Genomic DNA, 6390 nt, shown 5'->3' on the forward strand with positions numbered 1-6390 from the left:
CACCATGGTGTGTCCCACACATCCAAGACAAGAATGTTCTGAAGTGCTTCCTTCACTGCTGCACATCCGAGAGAGCAGGATGTCCCTGAATTCAGCATTCTGAGCGTCCCTCCCAAATGGCCCCAGGGGCACGATAATAGCCCTTCGGGGTTGTGAGTGTTGTGTGGAACAGGGGATGGCTTCCTGTCCTGCATGGGTCTTATGGGAGGACGTCCTCTTTACCTGCCCCTTTTAAGAGCTTTTACTCTGTGCTGAGCCCTCAGGGGGGCCCCTGGGGCTCAGGGAGCTGGGAGGGTCCCTTAGAGAACTTGGCCTGTGGGGAAGGGAGATGCCTGCATTTGTTAGTAGGAGGCCTGGGATTCCATCCTGGAACATGCCAGCCCCCTCCAGGGACAGCCTCCAAGGCTCAGTGGGAGATGGACCTGCAGACAAGGGAAGAGCCCCCCCGCCCTTGCCTTGAGAAAGTGAGTGCTCAGAGAGTCTGAGAGAGGAATGCCCAGGAACCAGAGCTCAGCAGGAGGGAGTTCAAACCCAGGGACAATGGGCTAAGGGAGAGGGCATTCTGGGGTCCCTGAACTTCAGGGAGTGACTGTGCCAGAGGAGGGGTGGTGTGGTGTGGTGGGTGGGGCTATTGGCAGGACCACAGGCAGGACCCTGGGTGGGGATTTGAGGTCCTCTGATCTCGGCTGCAGCCCCTTCATTCTGCTCCCCAGAGACTGTGTGTCTCTGCGTAGCGTCACCTGGGGCTGGCTAGACCCAGGCCCTGTAGCTTCTGTACAAAGAGGTCTCATCTGAACATGCAGATGCCCTTTCCATGACCAAGAGGAGACACAGAGCTTCCATGTGCAAGAGACACAGAGATGGCATTCCTCCCATCAGAGAACGCTTTAATTGCAGGACTCTCTTTGTGCCTAAACTGCTCTGAGAATTACACCCCAGCATCAACCCTATGTCATTTAAAAAGCCCCATTCCATAATTAAGGCTTGAAAAAGTGGCACAAAAGTACATGCAACAGGAGTAACGATCTTGGAAGAAAGACAAGCTCACCAGAGTTCCAAAAGGGCAGCAAAGGACCTCCTCTGTGCTCCAAGGAGAGTGTGTGGCGGGACTGGCTGTGGGGCTGGGCGCAGTGATCCCGGTGAGGGCAGTCTGTGATCTTGCAGGGTTGGCAAAGAGAAGGGCTTCCCCCGGCCTGGGGCAGGGCAAGCAGCTCGGGAAGCAGGTTGGCACCAACTGTGGGAGAAGGCAAGGCACACCTGAGGCTCAGAAGCCCACAGAATGGGACTTTTTCCCTGTGCTAGCTGAGGCCTCTTTATTCAGAGAGGGAGTATAGTGGTGGCAGACGTCGTGACCTGAGTGTATGTGGCAGGTGCTGGATAAACCTGCTCTGGAGAGGGCAGGGCGGTGGGAGATAGTGGAGGGACTCTCATGATCAGAAAAGGGAACTGGCCATCTCTCCCTCATTTCCCTCCCTCCTGACCTACCCAGATGCTTGATACCCCACCAGGACCAGGACCCCCTTGGGCCCTTTCTCGGGACTTGGCCTTGGCATTTTCTGGGAGGCAGGAGAAGCTTGTGACTCAGTTTACCTACTGGTTGAGCAGGAATAATTGTACCAGCCTCTAAGTGACTGTGGAACGTGTTATGATTCCATCAGACAAATGTCAGGGCCAAGGGTCATTTAACAGAAATGGTGCAATCCCAAGGACAGGAATTACAAAAGCTCCCATACTTCAAAGGAAAACGAAATCAACCGCCTCCTTAAAAAGTAACTTTCCTCGTGATACTGCCTGCCTCACGGCCAGTGGACACAGAGGCACCTGCCTGCCTACCTTGCTCCCCGGGACCTTCGAGGGCCCCCTGTGGCTCCTGGGCCGGCTGCACCCTGGATGGCCCGGCCAGACACCCTCTCTGAGCCAGGAGGTCTGCACGGAAAGGATCAGAGTTGTATCTTCCAGATTCCACTTTATGTTTTACTCTCAGTATGAAACCAGATTTGCAACAGAGAGGCTTGAAGTGGGTTCCTCTGCCTGCCATGTCTGTACCCTTAGAGCATTCCTCATGGGGCAAATGGACCACATTTTCCTCCCCAAGAACCGCCTCTGACATCACTGTCTGCACCGTCTGCCCTTCTCAGACATTCTCCTTTGACCAGGCCCCGGGCGCCCTCTCTCCCTCGGGCGGGTCAGGGTGGAGCCTGTTCTGGAGCCTGACCCTGCTGGGCACACATCCCAGCCCCTGTGAAGGGAAAGCATCCATGGCAGCCTCTGCAAAGGGGGCTGAGTCTCTAGAGGCCGGAGCGGAGAAGCTTGGCTTTGAAGGGACCCACCATGGAAGTCTTGGAGTTGCTCTGTTCCTTTGGGATTCTAAAAACATTTAGTGTTGCTGGAAGAAGGAACCTAGATTGATTCTGACCCCGAGAATTAAATTCTGCACCTGCGTGGATGAGGGCAGACTATCTGGTGAACCCCGTTCTTGCATGACATTTGTATAATTCTCACATTTAAATAATGTGAGGTGAGAAAATAAGAAAGTGGAGATGGGTGGGGTGTGGCTGCCCAGCCTGAGGGCCCATAGCATCAAGGAACCCAGGAACAGAGCCGTCCCCCCACCCGACTCCTGCTTCTCTGAGACAACGTGGCAGGCGGCGTTTTCCGGGAGCCCAGAGATGTGCCACCCACCGCCTCTGCCGTCCATGCGGCTAAGAACCAGGCATCCTGGGGCCCAGAGCCCTCCAAGATTCCTCAAACTCCCGAACCCTCAGCCTGTTCAGCTGCTGAGTCGGCCTCACCCCTTCCTTCCCGGGAAAACTGCACTAGAGGCTCTGGGCTGCGCTCTGCCCATCACTCCTCCTGCCCCCTGACCCGCCCAAGCTTCCCCAGGTGGCCCCACATGGTGCGGTGGCATGCCTCCTTTCCTTGGGAATTGTGAGAGATATGCTGTTCTTTGCTTCCATGTCTGTCCTCTTACCCCTGATTAAAATAAATCCCCAGCACAGCTTAAAACACAGGCTGTGTCACACTCTCACCCCGGATCAAACAAGACCTGCCTCGCAGTGTCTGAGCATCAGGCTAATTGTGCAGCTGATGGGAGGGCCACGGAGAACTCTGAAAGGGCCAGCCCAGAGGACATGCTGCGGGGTACTCAGCAAGGGGGCAGTGTGTCCTGCGACCCTCCTGGCCAGGTACTAGAGTCCTTGTCATAACGCTGCCTTCCCAAACTATACGTGTGTCTAGGCCACAGCCGTTTGGCTTGCAGACTGTTCCGTGGCCTCTTTGTGGATAAGCTGGGCCCCTTATAGAAAGCCTGACCCATGTGCAGATCTGCTCCCTGCTGCTTTCCCCAAATGCAAGGAGGTCCTGTGAACAAGGTTCTTGGCGTTGGTCTGGGCAGACGTCCTCTGCAGAGGTGACATCAGAGCATCTGCCCTGGACCTGGGCTCAGTGGGACATGTGTCTGGAGCCTTGGATTGGATTCAGAGGTGGGCAGAGAAAGCAGGGGGCCTGGTCCTGCTTCTCCTGGCCCTATCTGTGTGGCCCAGCTCCCCAGAACCCATAGCTCTCAGCTATCTGGTGTCCCCGCCTGCCATGAGCCTCAAGGCTTCAGTCTACTTCCACGGTGTTCGTCCTCCCAGAGTACAGCTGAACCTCTAAACACTGGTTCCTCCCAGCAGCATGGTCTGGGGACAGGGATCCCATTGGACCCCCAGTAGTGTCCGTAGGGCTTTGCCAGGCCAGCAGGTGACCTTGGACACCCCCAGCTAAGTGGGGCTCAGCCTCTTCTTCCTGCACGTTGTACTTACCCCCTGCCCATCCTCGAAAAGCAGGAGCTCAAGATGCAAACAAATATTAGCTGTCTCACCTGTCCGCAGAGACCCCTAGGCTTAGCCTGAGGCTCTCAACCTTGGTTCTCGTCCTTTGATAATGAGCAAGTGGCTAGGATTTTCCCTCCCTCCCTTCCTTCCCCCTTCCTTCCCCCTTCCTTCCTTCCTTCCTTCCTTCCTTCTTTCCTCCTTTCCCTTCCTTCTTCCCTTTCCTCCCCTTCCGTCCCCTCCCCTCCCTCCCTCCCTGCCTGCCTTCCTTCCTCCTTTCCCTTCTTCCTTCCCTTTTCTCCCCTCCTTCCCTCCCTTCTCTTCCCCGTCCTTCCTTTCCTTCCCTTCTTTCTTCCCCCCTCCCCTCTCTAAAGTGGCTGTGAGTTTTGAGTGAAGAGATCGCTCATGCTTTTGGAATGGAGACTTACTCTATCACCTGTCCACAGGTTCTGTTACGAACATGGGCCGCTCTGCCGACTTGGTCCTACATCTGTGTGAGGGAAGGTCAAGGGAAAGGGCTTCCTTCTGTTTGAGGAGTTTTGTCCTGAGTGGCTGACCCTGGCTGGCTGCCTTTGTAGAACCACTGGGGTCGCAGGAGCAAAGGGGGATAAACAACCCCTGGGCCCCTGGAAAGCCCACTAGTGGCTGTTCTTCTGCTTTGTTCTGGAGCTGCTTTCCAAGTGATGTCTTGGGTTATAGAAGGACATGTTGGGCCAGAGATGGTGGGTCACCACTGCGCTTCTCTTTTCTACCCGACGTTAGAGATGGGGAAAGTCTCGGTCCTTGCACAGATGGAGAAACTGAGGCCTGAGAGGGGAAGGGCAGCCCGAGACCCACAAAATTAGTGGTGAGGTAGGACCAGAGACTGGGTCTCCGGCCTGCACTGCCCTCTGTGACTCCTACTTGGGCCGATCTCTGGGCCCTGCTTTGGGGAGAATGCGGGAGGGGTCCCCGTCTCTGCCTCTCAGCCTGACCTCGTGGCTGTGCGGAGACCCTGAGAGCCGGGCGTGTGTGGGCAGAGAGCAGACCCCAAGTGTGTCTGCCATCCGTGGCTGACCGCTGCCCCACAGGGACCCAGGCACGAGGCTCTAGGTGAGGCCAATTCTTCTAAGTGGCCAGTTGGCTGAGAGTAGCCTCCATCCTTTACTGCCCCATGGACACCAGTCAGGTCCCAGAAGGGGCCCTGCGTCCAAGGGAGGCTTGGGATGGCTGAGTGGCTCTAGGCCCAAGACAGCTCATTGTATGGGGCACTGTGTAGGGGGACGTGCTGGGGCTCTTAAACACACAGCCCCCAGTTCCCCAGCTTGGACATGTTTTGCTACTCTAAGAAAATTCATTCAACGGAGGGAAACTCTGGAAATCATTTTGGAAATTGTGTGACCTAAGTTCGGTGGCCAGGTAGGTAATGACCACGAATGCATGAACAAGCTGACAGAGAAAACCAGTGTTCAGGGCTCTGTGGTCCCCAGATAAGCTTCCTCACTGTGTCCAGCACCCTAGCCTCTCACCGAGGCGTGTGTGGACGTGGAGCCCGGCACAGCCGTCTAGCGAGGGCAGAGCTCCTCTCTATCCGTCCCTCCTTCCTTCCTCTGAGGACTGTTTTCTCTTGCTTCTTTTTCTTTAAAGAAAATGGAATTATAAAACATTCAGATGAGGACACAGAAAATGTGGGAAAATGAGTAAACAATCCAGTTTTCCACTGTACTGAGATGAGGCATCGTTGCCTCATCAGGGCTCTGGCCTGACCCAGAATTGCTGGGCATAAGAGGGGGCTGGTGTGGGGGGCTCTCCCATCTGGGGCAGCCGGGGTGGGGGTGCTCACCCAGCCCAGATGAGAAGCTCTCCTGGCCTGGTTTCTCCCAAACTCCTCCTCCGTAAAGGAGTAGAGCTGAGAATGGCGTCTTGGTTCATGCCTGCATGGGATGCCAGGCAGGATCTGGGAGCCCTCCTCCCCTTGAGGGCCTGCTTGTTCCTGAAGTCCGCCTTGTTAGTTTCCCTCCTGCATTAGCTGCCCTGGGCCCCCTTGTTTTCCAGTTTTAACACCTCAGGTTCATTTCAGTAATTTACTAGTGTGGGAAATCCAGGTTTCCGAAGCAAGAGGCCAAGTGACTCGAGGGGCAGGGTCTGCTGTTCCTCTGACTGAGGGGCCTGGGGTCCGCCCTGATTGCCGTCACCAGCTGTCTGTGGTCTCTGAGAACGTCCTGCATGGCTGCTTCCCTCCTGTCTTCAGCTCAGCCTGCACCCTGCAGCCCAGAAACAATGTTGCAAACTGTCCTAATCCTTTTGTAAAAAGAACAGATTGACTGCAGGGCAAATCATTTACAAAGATAGGGATAGAGGAGGTCTTCCGTTGCTAATCTAAAGAGAGGGGTTTGGTTTGTCAATTGCAGACCCAGAAATTGTTCTCCCCAGTAGATAATTACCTGTCCTCCCTGAAGCTCTTTGCCTGGGGGCCCATCCAGCTGCGCTCTATGCCTGAGACCACATGCACGGTGAAGCTGGAAGCCCCAAGGGGCGGTGTGGCCCTATATCCAGAAGGGCCCAGGCAGGTGCTCACCAGAGAAGCCTCCTGGCCATC

The sequence above is a fragment of the Lontra canadensis genome, unplaced genomic scaffold, assembly GCF_010015895.1.
Source record: "Lontra canadensis isolate GAN:19392208 unplaced genomic scaffold, GSC_riverotter_1.0 scaffold45, whole genome shotgun sequence".
NCBI classification, from domain to species: Eukaryota; Metazoa; Chordata; class Mammalia; order Carnivora; family Mustelidae; genus Lontra; species Lontra canadensis.